Source organism: Lissotriton helveticus, chromosome 3_1 (genome assembly GCF_964261635.1).
Source record: "Lissotriton helveticus chromosome 3_1, aLisHel1.1, whole genome shotgun sequence".
Taxonomy (NCBI): Eukaryota; Metazoa; Chordata; class Amphibia; order Caudata; family Salamandridae; genus Lissotriton; species Lissotriton helveticus.
In genome coordinates this window covers 1,453,112,068-1,453,128,732 of record NC_136061.1, presented here as the reverse complement: position 1 = coordinate 1,453,128,732, position 16,665 = coordinate 1,453,112,068, and positions in this window count along the sequence as shown.

The following is a 16,665-nucleotide window of genomic DNA, read 5'->3' as shown; positions in this document are numbered from 1 at the left end:
CTGTTCGATTATTATTATTTTTCTTTTTTTTTGCCCCGCGGGGCCCTTTTAAAACCTCCACATCAAACCTAGGGGGTGAGCGACAATGTACTATGCCCCCTTATGGTCATTTGCCCCTTCGCTTTGGCCTCCTCTTGTCTCTCGATCCTACCGAGAGACAAGATGGCGGCCGCTACGGACTGTTTGGAATGTTGACAGACGCCGGAGAACCAATCAGCTTCGCTTCACAAAGCTCCGTTGCGCGAAAAGTACGCGTCCTGGAGCGCTGCCCGGTCCGCTGTTACAGATATATATCTTTTTTTAAACGTTAATTTCTCAAAATCCACTGGAGCACATATATTGAGACCTACAAAAGGCACATCGGGCTACCAGTCCCTACAATTTTGCCAAGTTTCGTGCAAATCCATTCAGCCGTTCGGGCTAAAAGTGAGGCCAACCGCCCTATGGAAAACTCAATGTTAAAAACACGTTTTGGGACCCCCCTTTTTTCTCGGCCCCCCCTTGACGAACCCCCCCAAATTTTCGAGGGATGCTCAGAAACAAAATGTGCCATTTTCCTGAAAATTTCAGCCAATTCCGTCCACAAACGCCAAAGTTATTAGACATAGAATTTTCAAAAAACCCATAGAGAAAAAATCCTAACTATATATACCTACTGGCGACCGCCAGTAGGTAATATATATATATCAAATGTCTCTTTGCAAAAAAAACCCATTATATTTGAAGTGTGGGATACTGAGCAACTCACTTAGGCCCTCATTTATGGGGATTTGGTGTAGGGCAGCGTACAAAGTCACCTTTCTGCACTGTCCTACACCAAAGTGAAAGGCCAGCAATGCATTGTATTTATCCAATGCGGTGCATTCTTGTCCTTTCCCCCTGCACTGGCGCCTTTTTGCCAGCCTAGTACAAATGTAGGCACCATTGCACCATGGTGCAAGGGTGCGTGTGTTGTCGGCAGGATTGTTTTTGTGAAGGAAGGGGCACCTACCTGCACAAAAACAATCCTAAGAGGCGTTTTCTTATTTCTATGTGTTCTGCAGAATGCAGCACTTATAGAAAGAGGACAAAAACTAGGAGAACTAGAGATATTTATCTTTGTTTCGCATCACCTCTGGAGGTGTAAGGATTTGATGCTTCCCCCAGTTTATATGATCTTGTAAATCTGGGGCAGTGTCAAAATCCCTGGGGGTTGCATGGGAAAACTAACTGCAACACCCATGGAACGCCTCCCAAGGGCTGAGTAAGGCAAAGCAGCAATTTGCACTGCCTTGCCTTACTTCACGTTCATGAGGCCATCCAAAGCCACGCATAGTGGCTTTGTGTGGCCTCTTAGATATGATTTTGCAATATGTGCAACCAGAGCATCGCAAAAAGTGATGCTCTGATGGCACAGGGGGCTATGTTAGTTTAGGTGAGAAAAACTCTCAGCTGTGGCACAAAACTTGATTTACAGTTTATTTGCTTGTCTCCCACATTCCCACTAGTCCAATGGTGCTTTGTTTCTCTCCAGCTTGGTTTTTGGTTTGCGCTATGTAAATACTGTAGGGAGTCTGTACCCCAGATTTACTAAATTATGATGCAGCCCAGCAGCCGCAAATGTTGTGCTGTGCTGCGTGAGAAGGAGAGAGCAGTAGAGCACCATATTTACAGAAATATGGCACTCTCCTCCCCTCTCACTAGCTCAGGTGCAGAAATGTGCTGCCGTGCGCCATGCACACACCTTTGTAGCATAGTGCAAAAGAGTCTGCATGAATCTTGCATAGGTTTTGTACTGGAAGGATACCCTTCCAATATGAAATACAATGCTTAGACTAACTTTAAAACTTTTCTCACTTTATGGGGCCGATTAGGATGGCGGACGGAAATGGGTACTGTCCGCCATGGTGGGGGAAATTTTACTCCCGGCTGCGCCGCGGAGAAACCGCGGTTGGGATTAGGATATTCATGTCACGAAACTCCGACCGCGGCGGACGGATCACAACCAACACCGTCCGCGGTGGACGGAACACAACCAAGTCCGTCCGCGGCGGACGGAGTCCAATGAACAACCACTGCCGCGGACGGAAATGACCGCAGAAAATAAAACATGTACCGCCATCCCTGAGAATACTCAGTGGCCGCAATTAGGATAAATCCGCCCGTACAACGGAACTCACAGCCATCCACGTCCGCGGCGGAAACAATGCAACGAGAACCACAGCATCAGGGCGGAAGGCCAACACGCACAACATCCCTAGCGCCTAACAAATGTATGAAAGTGCACCGCAAGTCCTAAGCAAACATACGAACATTGACAAGGCCCCCCCCCCAAGCACAAGCCACCATGACACGTCCCAATTATCCAATAATGCACACAAGTCAACACGCCCACCTACCACCTGACTCGCAACAACCATTGAGACACGACTACAAAAAGACACCCCCACACAACCACAATCCCTTGCACCACAGCATTGCTGCCAGCAAGAGGGCCATTCGAGACACTGCTAACTCACATAAAATCACATAGAAGACACCCACCCACCACCCTACCACACAAACACCCACCACACAAATCCTACACATCACACACCACACACCTGCACCTCCCAACTCACTCAACTCACACACTGAGCACCACACACCATGGCACCCAAAAAAAAAACCAAATTCACGGAGACAGAGTTGCGGGTAATGGTAGATGAAATTATCCGTGTGGAGCCCAACATCTTCGGGGCCCAAGTCCAGCAGACGACCGTGGCGCAAAAGAACCACATGTGGGACAGGATCGTCACTCGGGTGAATGCGTCGGGGACTGTGCCGAGGACCAAGCACGACATTCAGAGGCGGTGGCATGACCTTAAGACCAGGGTCAAGGGCATCCGAGCGAAAAACCACGCCAGAGCCAATCTTACTGGCGGTGGCACACCCCCGGAGCCCATACCCTACACCGATTGGGAGGAGAAGGTGCTGGTGATACTACACCCAGAGAGCCTAGATGGCCTTGACGAAGGAGAAGAGGCTGGTGAGTACAAACCAAGCACCACGATCAGCACGACATGGTCAGGCTCACACAACTGAGATTAAACATCCCCCACGCCCCAACCCATGCACGTCGGACACCAACACACTAACATGTCCATGGCTCCCAACAGGCCCCCATGTTCACGGGGAGGGTGGTGGTGGTGGTGGTGGTGGAGGGTGGGGTGTGTGAGAGGGCCAAACTACAACTCCCAACAGGCCCCCATGTGCACGGGGAGGGTGGTGGTGGTGGAGGGTGGGGTGTGTGAGAGGCCCAAACTACAACTCCCAACAGGCCCCCATGTGCACGGGGAGGGTGGTGGTGGTGGTGGCGGTGGTGGAGGGTGGGGTGTGTGGGAGGGCCAAACTACAACTCCCAACAGGCCCCCATGTGCACGGGGAGGGTGGTGGTGGTGGAGGGTGGGGTGTGTGAGAGGCCCAAACTACAACTCCCAACAGGCCCCCATGTGCACGGGGAGGGTGGTGGTGGTGGAGGGTGGGGTGTGTGAGAGGCCCAAACTACAACTCCCAACAGGCCCCCATGTGCACGGGGAGGGTGGTGGTGGTGGAGGGTGGGGTGTGTGAGTGGCCCAAACTACAACTCCCAACAGGCCCCCATGTGCACGGGGAGGGTGGTGGTGGTGGAGGGTGGGGTGTGTGAGAGGGCCAAACTACAACTCCCAACAGGCCCCCATGTGCACGGGGAGGGTGGTGGTGGTGGAGGGTGGGGTGTGTGAGAGGCCCAAACTACAACTCCCAACAGGCCCCCATGTGCACGGGGAGGGTGGTGGTGGTGGTGGCGGTGGTGGAGGGTGGGGTGTGTGAGAGGGCCAAACTACAACTCCCAACAGGCCCCCATGTGCACGGGGAGGGTGGTGGTGGTGGTGGAGGGTGGGGTGTGTGCGACAGGAAACAGAAATGTCTACAAATCAATGTAACCATGTACTGTCCACATTACTGACCAGCTCGATCTTGTCCCTCAGGTGATCGTCAACTGACTGGGGAAAGCAGTACCCGGCCGCCAGCCTCGCCTCCCACACCTACAGGACTCTCTGCCGCCGACGACACAGGCAGCTCCGGGGCGGAGGATGGAGCGGGACCAAGCACGCAGCCAGGGCCATCTGGCTCACAGGGACTCCCGGGACCGACCAACGTCGCATGTGTGACTCCCGCGGCACCCGTCTCTGTGATCTGCACAGTCCCCACCACCACCAGTACCACCAGTACCACCAGTACCACCAGTACCACCACTACCACCAGCACCACGACTCCTGCCGGTGCCACCCAGCATGACCCAGCGCGCAACGCTGGTCCAACGGCCCCACACACAAGCAGGGTGAGTGGGCCACAAACACAGGCAACGGGACAACTGCCAATCAGGCGACCCACACACCGCCGGTCAGAGGAGGGACAGCTACCCGAGCCAGTGGCACAGTCCCTACAAGCTCTTGCCAGGTGCCAGGCCTCATACGACCGGTCCCAGGCAAACGCTGATCGTGTTCACCAGGACTCAGTGGACAACACCAACATCCTGCGCGAGATCTCTGGCATCCTTGGCCAGATGTTGGTGATCATGGGCCAGCAGGCAACGATGTGGAGGGAATGGGTTGCCCGGAACAACCCCCCCCCCTCCACCATGTGTGTCAGCGCCACCGCCACCATCACCTCCGCCTCCCCCGTCACCTCCGCCTCCACCGCCGCCACCACCACCTGAGCCCCTGGCGACGGATGTGGCCCATCACCAACCTGCCCTCCCAGCTGCCTCTGTACCACCTCCGAGACGGAGGGGGCGGCCGAGGCAGGAAGTTGCTGAGAGCAGTGTTGGAGCGCCAGGCACACGCTCCAAGAGGGGACGACCTTGACAATGCCACTGCCTGTGCCAGACATTCACCCTGCAAACCATCCTGTCCCACATAGACAATCATTGCCACTGGTCTGCTGGACTAGCCTGACACCCCCCAATGTGGTGTCAGCACGGACATTTCATCTGCCATTACCTTCAACTCCAACTCCCTCCCCCCCACTTACTTGTAAATATTCACCAGCACAAAAGCACAACCTGTCAATAAATTGCATTTACTCACACAATGATGTTTTGCCTCCATGTTTATTCACATGATTGCCATCAGATACAGACGTAAACAGGTACAGGGATCATAGTCGCACATGATCATGGCGCTGCGGGAGTGACCTAGAGAAAACCAGAGACAGCAAACACACGTCAGTAAAGAGATTCACACACATCACAACACAATGCACAGCAACATTACACAAACGACAACCATCACACAAGCATGGGATGGGAGCACACACATCATGGACACTCCTATGTCCAAAGACATGAAGACACACATGTGCAACCATCACAAACCACACCCAGCTGATTAACCCCATATCCACACAACACCAGAAAACATACATGAGGCATTGTCAACCGCCACTAGAGGTAGATACTCACATTCAAGGGAAGTAGCGATCAATGAGCTGGCGCCTCTGGTCCACACCTTCCTCCTCACCACTATCCTCATCAGTCGACATGGGTGGGATGGGAGGCCGAGGAACTCCTTCGTCTTCAGGGTCCAACAGCAGTTCAATGTCATTGCGTACTGCCAGGTTGTGGAGCATGCAGCAGGCAATCACGATCTTGCATACTTTTCCTGGTGAGTAAGGCAGGGCCCCTCCGGTCTTATCGAGGCACCGAAACCTAGACTTGAGCAGTCCAAAGGTACGTTCGATGACTCTCCGTGTCCTTCCATGTGCCTCATTGTACCGCATTTCACCCGCCGTCCTCGGATTACGTAGGGGACTGAGGAGCCAGGGCCGGTTTGGGTAAGCCGAGTCGCCTATGTAGGGGGATGACAGAGACAAACATCAGAACAAGATATGGTGGGTACCCCATGCAACACAGAGATCACAAGAGTCCCCACTGCACACTCACCAACAAGCCACGCTTGACCGGGTGGCAGATTTGCCATGAGTCGTGGGACATTGCTGGTTCGCATGATGTGGGCGTCATGTGCGGATCCAGGAAATCTTGCACACACATGGGAGATGATGTTGCTCGCCAGGCACACCACCTGCACGTTCAGCGAATGAAAGTGTTTGCGATTCCTGAACACTTGTTCGCGTGCCCGTGGTGGAATGAGCGCGATGTGCGTGCCATCAATTGAGCCCACAACGTGAGGTATGTGGCCCAGTGCATAGAAACCAGCTTTGACAGCTGGCAACTCTTCCGGACGTGGGAAATGTATGTACTCATCCTTGTACAGCATCATAGCTGTTAACACATCCCGAAGAACCGTGCTGAACATTGCCTGTGACATACCCCCGGCACCTCCAACTGTATACTGAAATGTGCCAGTAGCGAAGAAATGTAGTACCGCCATGACCTTTGCAGTGGGTGTAAACGAGCCAGGATACGTTCTACGTGGCTGCAGATGAGGAGACAATTGAGCCACAAGCTCCAGCAACCGACGTCGATCCAGCCTGAATTTCCGAATCACCTCCTCGTCTACCATATCCTCCAGCTGAGTGTATGGGCGATGCACATTTGGAGCCCTCCTGTGTGGGAGAGAGATGTAACTTAGGTCAACGTACAAACGACGCATACGTGTACAACTCCATCACATGTGTACCTTACTGACAAAACTCCAGTCGTCACCCTAATGTATCGTAGACACATCACAGACACTCATGCAACTGCATGCACACAAACGATAAGTTTACACACGCCATGTCATCAAGCACAAATGCCACCACCAATGATGATGTGCATACGGTAATGACATGCATGGTGACAGAACGTATAAATCACATACACGGAATGCATGTGTACCACCACCACTGTAGTCACCTCGACACAACAAGAAACTGAAAACAGATGCATTAATTGGCCACACAGCCGTGATGTACTGTGTAGTTGTGAAGATGTAACAACATCTGTAGGGTCAAACCCGACGTCAACACGTACGAATGCACATCTGTTGCCCATTGTGTGCCGACCGATGTCCATTGTATGGACACACATGCTATATTGTATGACATATGACCTTTCACAATCACGCTCACATCCCTCATGACGCAACTGCACACAACACATCACGGTGCAGCGTCTGACAAGATCACATATTTGGCGCCGCCATGGCGGTGCTCAACTTCCGCTACTTCCCAAAGGCCGAATGCGGCCTGCGTCCCTCTTCCCATTGGCTGCATGTGCAGGGACCGTCACGGGCACACATCGGCAACCGCACGTGCAAGCTTCAGGCACGGATGCTTCAGTTGCAACAATGTACTATCACTGGCGCCTCCATGGCGGTGCACGTACACAGCGGGGGAGGTGCAGGCCTATACACCCTGCAGATGTACTCAATGGACATGCCAGTTCATGACCCCCCTTACAGTCACCTTGCATCATCCACCGTACACCGGCCGGAGCGGCCGGCCCATGAACAACCGCCGTGCCCGGCCATGAACAACCGCCGGTCCCGGCCATGAACAACCGCCGTGCCCGGCCATGAACAACCGCCGTGCCCGGCCATGAACAACCGCCGGTCCCGGCTATGAACAACCGCCGTGCCCGGCCATGAACAACCGCCGGTCCCGGCCATGAACAACCGCCGTGCCCGGCCATGAACAACCGCCGTGCCCGGCCATGAACAACCGCCGGTCCCGGCTATGAACAACCGCCGTGCCCGGCCATGAACAACCGCCGTGCCCGGCCATGAACAACCGCCGTGCCCGGCCATGGCGGTTGTGTTCATGGCCGGGCACGGCGGTTGTTCATGGGCCGGCCGCTCCGGCCGGTGTACGGTGGATGATGCAAGGTGACTGTAAGGGGGGTCATGAACTGGCATGTCCATTGAGTACATCTGCAGGGTGTATAGGCCTGCACCTCCCCCGCTGTGTACGTGCACCGCCATGGAGGCGCCAGTGATAGTACATTGTTGCAACTGAAGCATCCGTGCCTGAAGCTTGCACGTGCGGTTGCCGATGTGTGCCCGTGACGGTCCCTGCACATGCAGCCAATGGGAAGAGGGACGCTGGCCGCATACGGCCAATCGCAAGTAGCGGAAGCTGTGCACCGCAACAACAGGGCCAGTCATTGGCCCATTTCACGATCACGCTTCCAGGGCTGACCAATTGCTGGCGACGTATGCCACTGACACGTGCTGAGGGCCCTATATATGTGTCTTGGCCAAAATGAAACTTCCTACCCTGGGGACCAGTGCTGCCTGTGACCATCACCTCGACCTGCTGCTGCTGCTGCTGAGCTGACCACCGACTGCTGCCTGTGACCATCACCTCGACCTGCTGCTGCTGCTGCTGAGCTGACCACCGACTGCTGCCTGTGACCATCACCTCGACCTGCTGCTGCTGCTGCTGAGCTGACCACCGACTGCTGCCTGTGACCATCACCTCGACCTGCTGCTGCTGCTGCTGAGCTGACCACCGACTGCTGCTCTAGTGCCATACTCCGTGATCTTGCCATGTCGAGTGGCAAAGAGATCCGGTCTCGACCCTTCACCGCCGCGGAGCTTGATGTCCTCGTGGACGGTGTACTCCGCAACTATGGACGCCTCTACGGCGCACCGGGACGGGTGGTAAGTGCAGTGTGGGACATGTTGGTGTGCATGAGGGGGCCAAATGATCAGGCCTATTTATATCTTAGCTGTGTAGTGTGGGCTAGACATATGTTCCTGATTGTGCATGGCTGCTGACAGTAACGTCTTGCCCCTATGTGTGTGACAGGCCACCTGTCCACTGACTTAAACCCTTTTGTCTCCCATCATGGTAGGTCAAGCTGCACCTTCGCAAGGACCTGTGGAGGACCATAGCACGGGAAGTACGGGCATTGGGGGTGTGCAACAGACGACATACACACTGCCACAAACGCTGGGACGACATTTCCAGGCTGAGCAAGAATGTAGCGGAAGTAACACTGGGCCTGATTCCAAGGACGCCCCGTCTGGCCCGACGCTCCATGACCCCTCTCATGCACCGTATCATTGCAGTGACGCATCCTGAACTGGCCGAACGTCTGAGTGCCGATCAACAGCAAACTAGCGGTGAGCATACTGTCTGTGTAGGAAACTTGTGAGTGCTATGCATGTATTGGTGCACAGACACACTATTGAGTTCCGTGTTGCGTATGTATGCCTGTGATGGCATTTTGGTCCCATTGGGTGGTACTCATTTGACATCCAGGTCCGCCATGTTGACACGCCACTTGCTTAGTAGTTGAGTGTTAAAGCACATCCCCTAGTGGTCCATGGCCCCATGGCAGAAAATGTGAGGATGACTGGTAGGGGTGGGCCATGTGCAGGATGAGGGCTCATGAACCTTTGTCTGCTATGTGATTTGGCTATCCTGTTCCTTCTGTACGTGAGTGTGCCCATGACTCACACATCTTTTCTGTGCATTTCAGCTTTGACAGAGGACACTCAGCCACAGACGGTGGAGAGTAGCCGAGGAAATGAGTCCGGCTCAGACTTCGCACACACGCAGACTGACACGGAGGAGGCCAGCGCCGGAGAGGGGGACAGGACCGTCCCTGAGGACTCGCATGTGGAGACACCATCGTCCTCCTCGTCGGACACTCTTGGTGAGCCTGCACTGTTGTCACAGACTGGGAGTGGGCACTCATCACCTTCTGTCGGAAGACAGCACACAGGGCCCACACTTCCGCCAACTGCACCATGTATTGTTCGTGGCCGAAGGAGTAGGGGGAGCAGAGTGGCGTTCGGTGCAGGCACCGCTGCCCCTGCCACGGTGAGCCAAAATGCACTGTGTGCTGAGGCCGTTGATCTGCTGCGACAGCTGTGTGTGGGTCAGACCAATATGACAAATGCTTTCCAGGACCATGATAGGAAGTTGGGGCAGGTGGTGGCATTCATGGAAGGGATGCATGGCGATCTTGCAGGTCTACACAGGACAGTGCAGTCATTGGCAAGCAGTGTGTCGTCTGCAATAGTACAGTCGAATGAACAGGGTGCTACTTCTGTTTCCCCATCTACACCGCTGGATGTCTCAGGGGGTAGTGATTATTCAGAGCAGGACTCAAATACAGGTTATTGCACTAGAAGCAGCGTCAGACAGCACATCAGGGCACGCAGGGCACAGACCCCATCCCCTAGATCAGCTAAATCTGTTCACGTAGACGACGTCAGATGCACTGGAGTACACACACAGGATCCACAAGTGTTGTTGGGGGACATGCCTTCCGGAGCTACACAGGCATTCAACACGAAAGGTACTCCGAAGGCAAGGGATACTCACATGTCCATGGACTGTTCCTTGGACAAGGCCAGTCAGAAGACAAAGGCACCTACTAAGAGCAGGGAGACTCCCAAGAGCAGGCCCACAGCAGAGGTAAGGGACACTCCCAAGGACAGTGAGAAGACTAAGGCACCTACTGAGAGCAGGGAGACTCCCAAGAGCAGGCCCACAGCAGAGGTAAGGGACACTCCCAAGGACAGTGAGAAGACTAAGGCACCTACTGAGAGCAGGGAGACTCCCAAGAGCAGGCCCACAGCAGAGGTAAGGGACACTCCCAAGGACAGTGAGAAGACTAAGGCACCTACTAAGAGCAGGGAGACTCCCAAGAGCAGGCCCACAGCAGTGGATAGGAACACTCCCAAGGACAGTGAGAAGACTAAGGCACCTACTAAGAGCAGGGAGACTCCCAAGAGCAGGCCCACAGCAGTGGATAGGAACACTCCCAAGGACAGTGAGAAGACTAAGGCACCTACTAAGAGCAGGGAGACTCCCAAGAGCAGGCCCACAGCAGTGGATAGGAACACTCCCAAGGGCAGGGACACACACAGGGAGCAGGTGTCTGCTGGAGGCAGGTGCACCACAGACGACAAGTCTGCTGGCAGGAACAGGGCGGCGAGCAGGGCACAGGCTACATCCAGAGACAACACTCCACCTAAGGATAAGGCACATCCTACGGACAAGGCATCTAGCATGGACAATGGCGCAATCAAGGACAGGCATACTTCACCCCTGGCTGCACTGAGGCTGATGTTTTCTACTAAACGCCAAACTGATGTCTCCGCGGCGGAGTCCCCCCATACCTCCACTCCCATCCAGGCCAGTCAGAGGCAGAGGAGGGTGTCCCCTGTTGTTGCATCCCCCATTACACATCATTCCGAGTCCAGGCGGCAGGCACAGAGCAAACGACAAGCAGGCTCCAGCACGTCCCCCGAAACCAGATCCCCGGCAGCAGTTGCTCCACCTATGCTGGGTGGTGATTCTTTGGAGTCCCCACCACTTGGCAGTCCTGTCCTGTCCAGGGTGCACTCACACCTCCCTAAGAAACGCAGACACACACCATTGACACCTGCAAACCCCGATTTGGCTCTAGGTGAGCTATCCCCAGCTCCCAGGCCCACCCTGCCTCCTGGCCCATACAGCCCTGTGGCTCATCATTTCAGTTGTCCCAGTGGCGCTGGTGCAGTTGACTCTCATGTATCAGATGGTGGCACAGTGTCAGTTGTGCCCTCTCCTGTTGCAGGTCCTGGCAGTGTATCTGGGTCTATGGCTCACGTGTCAGTTAGAAGATCTGTGGCTGTGTTGCACACTCCTGTTTCTGGTGCTGGCAGTCTGTCTGGGTCAGTGGCTCACGTGTCAGTGACTACATCTGTGGCTGTGTCTCACACTCCTGTTGCTGGTGCTGCCAGTGTGTCTGGGTCCGTGGCCCATGTGTGTGTCACTCGGGCTGTGGCTGTGTCTCACACTCCTGTTGCTGGTGCTGCCAGTGTGTCTGGGTCCGTGGCCCATGTGTGTGTCACTCGGGCTGTGGCTGTGTCTCACACTCCTGTTGCTGGTGCTGCCAGTGTGTCTGGGTCCGTGGCCCATGTGTGTGTCACTCGGGCTGTGGCTGTGTCTCACACTCCTGTTGCTGGTGCTGCCAGTGTGTCTGGGTCCGTGGCCCATGTGTGTGTCACTCGGGCTGTGGCTGTGTCTCACACTCCTGTTGCTGGTGCTGCCAGTGTGTCCGAGGCAGGTAGTTCACGCAGTCCCCCAGAATCTGTGATGTGAGGTGCTGTACACTTCACTCAAATGTTAATTCACATGGTGTGTCCATTGAGAACTGCGTGGCACTCTTGTGGTCCCTGTGACGGGTTGGTAGGGACACGTAGTTGTGCTGCCTCTGATGTACCTGCTCTGTAATGCACAATGCCCTGTTGAAGCTCTGATACTGCATGCTGCCCTCTCGTTACCTGCTGTGATGTACCTGCTCTGTACTGCACAATGCCCTGTTGATGCTCTGATACTGCATACTGCCCCTCTCACGTGCTGCCTCTGATGGGCCTGTTCTGTGCAATGGACTGTTGATGCACTTAGCCCCTCTCACGTGCTGCCTCTGATGGGCCTGTTCTGTGCAATGGACTGTTGATGCACTTAGCCCCTCTCACGTGCTGCCTCTGATGGGCCTGTTCTGTGCAATGGACTGTTGATGCACTTAGCCCCTCTCACGTGCTGCCTCTGATGGGCCTGTTCTGTGCAATGGACTGTTGATGCACTTAGCCCCTCTCACGTGCTGCCTCTGATGGGCCTGTTCTGTGCAATGGAATGTTGATGCACTTTGGCCCTCTCACGTGCTGCCTCTGATGGGCCTGTTCTGTGCAATGGACTGTTGATGCACTTTGGCCCTCTCACGTGCTGCCTATGATGTACCTGCTCTGTACTGCACAATGCCCTGTTGATGCTCTGATACTGCATGCTGCCCTCTCGTTACCTGCTGTGATGTACCTGCTCTGTACTGCACAATGCCCTGTTGATGCTCTGATACTGCATACTGCCCCTCTCACGTGCTGGCTCTGATGGGCCTGTTCTGTGCAATGGACTGTTGATGCACTTTGGCCCTCTCACGTGCTGCCTCTGATGGGCCTGTTCTGTGCAATGGACTGTTGATGCACTTTGGCCCTCTCACGTGCTGCCTCTGATGGGCCTGTTCTGTGCAATGGACTGTTGATGCACTTTGGCCCTCTCACGTGCTGCCTCTGATGGGCCTGTTCTGTGCAATGGACTGTTGATGCACTTTGGCCCTCTCACGTGCTGCCTATGATGTACCTGCTCTGTAATGCACAATGCCCTGTTGATGCTCTGATACTGCATGCTGCCCTCTCGTTACCTGCCTCTGATGTACCTGCTCTGTAATGCACAATGCCCTGTTGTTGCTCTGATACTGCATGCTGCCCTCTCGTTGCCTGCTATGTTGTACCTGCTCTGGTGCCCACTTTGCCCATGCTCACGCATACACTGTGATTTGACCCCTATTTTGGACAATAAAGGTAGTCTATCAAGTCTCGTGGTCTGTCGTTGTCATTCCTGCTTGCGTACTGCAAATGTGTATTCGTATATGCTTCTCATCAGTGGTTTCGGTAACATGACACTCCCCCTCCCTACGTCACGTCCCTTGCTGGTATTCCCCTCCAGACAGCCAATGGTTTGTACCTTACCTGCGTCGTCGTCCATAGTAGGCCATGACTAGGACGTGGTGGATCGCGAAGAGCATCGGGAAAGCGTGTAGCGCCGGGTCCATGGTGGTGGTCAGCTTGCGGTGGGTATCTCGGCTGTGTCACCTATGTTCGCTGTGGGGATTCCGCCGTGTTAAGACAGGTTGTTTTTCCGCTGCGGTTTTATGTGTGTTTTCCGCCATCTTGATTTGGGGGACGGTCTTCGACGTCAGTGCGTACGGCGGAGCGTCCGGATGTGTTCCGTCCGCCACGTGGTCGTGTGTAGTTGGCCGGCGGAGCGTGTTTTTCCGTCGCGGACGGAAATTTGACACGTTTTCCTATCCTGATATGGCGGACGGAGTATCCGCGGCAGGCGGACACGGAAAAGGCTTTTTCCGCCTACTCCAGGGCCGCGGTGGCTCTTCCGTCCGCCATCCTGATCGACCCCTATATGTGGGCTGTACAGTGCAGCACATGCAATGTCGGAAAAACACAGACATCTTGCACCATGGTGCAAGGGTGACTGTGTCGACGCACAGCTGCAAGCTGCAAAATGTGCTGCAGCGCTGGCTGTAAAGACAGGAATGCACTGTATCTTGTAAATAAGATGCATTCCTGTCTTTACGAATTGGTGCAGGGCAGCGCAGCAAGAATCCTTGCTGTGGGGGCCTATGCCAATTTCTTGTAAATATGCCCCTGCATACATAGTAAAAGTGTGACGCGCCTCCCTTCATCCCAGCATTAGGCAGCACAGCATGGAAAATGAGTGCCCGGCAGGACTTCTCTTTCCTTGCCGGTATGTGCCCAGTGAAAAATCTCTTCTATTATTTATGTCTCATGCTGAATCTCATTTGAAATGTGAATGGATCTGATTTCACAGGGAAAATGGTTCACTTATGTATTGATTAGTTGTGGAAATTAGGGATCCAGCCAGGAGCTTCGTGCTTTCTGAACATCATCCATTTGCAAGACCAAGAGAGCATAAGAAATGCCGTTTTGTTAAGAAGACTGCAGAAAATGCATTGATACATTTTCCATTCTTCGTGAAATGGTATTTTACATTTGAAACTTTCAAAAGGGGGTGGTACTAATGTTACCTGCAGGCAGTGGCCCTGGAACTAGGGATGCTGGAGGTATTGCAACACCCCCTGATATCATCAAGAAAGCTGAACATCAAAGTGGGACGTAGTAGGTAGGGCCTTTTGAAAAAAGAAATTGTGGTCTAGGTTGTCAGACATAATTACATGTAAACAGGGAATGAGGCATTCTAACAAGTACAAAACATGAGTAATTCGAATATTTTTGGTGGAGAATAAGGACAAAGAAATGAGGTGTGGAATAAACTCGAGGGAATTGAAGGATTGGGTTCAGTACAATCATTTCAAGATGGAAGGGATTTATACGCTGAGAGATCTGGTGAAGAAGGGAGACTGGTTGACAGGATGCATACTTGACAGTCCTGGTTTGCAAAGAGCAGTGGAACTTTCTGAGATTCCATTGGCAAGAGGTATTGTGTAGGTTCAAGAGCCTCCCATTTGGTTTAACATCAGTTCCCTAGTGTTTCACCAAGGTGATGAGGCCAATTGTGACTTGGCTGTGGACGAGAGGTGTCTGGTTAATAGTGTATTCGGACAACATTTTAATTATGTCACAGAGTAAGGAATTAGCACAGGGGCATATGGAGATAGCAGTGGGAGTGTTAGAGGATCTGAGGTTTGTAGAGAACAGAAAAAAGTATTTTATGGATCCAGCACAGGCAAGTGTGTTTTGGGGTTTTCAGATTTAGATGTTGGAATGTACTTTGAAATTACCTCTGGAGAAGGTGAATAAGTTTCACAGGGAGATAAGGAGGGTGTTGTTGTGAGAATGGATACATTTAAGTCAAACAGGATACTAGATCTCCTATCAGCATCAATACAAACAGTTTATCCAGTCCCATTTCATTATTGAGCTTTGCAGAGGTTGAAGGCAAAGTATCTATGCTAAGCAGTGAGATATTCCCAGATGGTACAGATAGATGAAGAGGTGACAGGGCAGCTGAAGTGATGGCTGGGAAATTTGGAAGCCTGGAATAGCCTTTTTTGGTAACATTCGGACATGGTTATTGAATCGGCCTTCAGTGTTGGGAGGAAGGAGCAACAGAGGGATGGTGGACTGTGCAGGAGAATGAGATACATATCAGAGTCCTGGAGTTGTTGGCAGGATCTTTTGCAATAAAGTGTTTTGTCAGAAATCAGGAAAAATTTGGGGTATTACTGAAGATAATGAATGTATCTGCAGTGAGGTATGTCAACATGTTGGGAGTGCCTCAATCAAAGACTTTAGCAGATTTTGCAAAGGAATTTAGAAATGTATGTCTAAGCAAGGAAATTATGGTTCAGGTTCAGTACATTCTGGGGATGAGCAACACTGCAGCAGACTGGAATTCCAGGAAGTTCGAGGATTTCAGTGATTTAATGATGAACAGGGAAGTGTTCAGAGCATTGGACAACAACAGATGGGGTCTGTTAATGGGTAATGCTCAAGCATGCACATATTACAGCTGGAGGCCGGATCTGGAAGTTAAGGCAATGGATGCATTTCTGCAGAATTGGTGAAGTGCCCTCAGTTATGCATTCCTGCCGTTTGTTCTGCTTCAGAGGTTAATGCTGGAAGAAAGGAGAGAGTATGCGTAAATGATGCTGGTAGCTCTGTTTTGGACATCCCAAGTATGGTACCCAGATGTCATGGTGTTGTAGAGAGAAAATCCAGTTCTTCTGCAGGAGGTTTCGGGTTTCTGTCAGTAAATGCAATGGGAGAGAGACACAAGTTTGTTTTACAGGAACAGTTGAGATTGATGGGATGGTTAATTTCGGGAGAGCCTTGCAAATGTCAAGATTATTGTAGGATCCGTCAAAGCTCATCAAGGAGTTCTCAGCTCCAGGAACCTCTCAGGCATACTGGTTGGCATGGAAGAGATTGTTTTTTTTGTGTGTTTCTTGGAGTTTGGATCCCATATTAGCTCCAGTGGTAGAGGTGATTAACTTTTTGACAGAGGTTTTCTTGAAAAGAACTCATACAGTTTCTATGAATATTAGTAGGACAGCGATTTCAGCAGTTCACAAGTTGCTGAAATGTTTGCCTGTCGAGCAGCATGATGTTGTGAAAAGATTTTTGCGAAGTGTGTGGTCGAGGATACTTCCAGCCCCAAAGTATAATT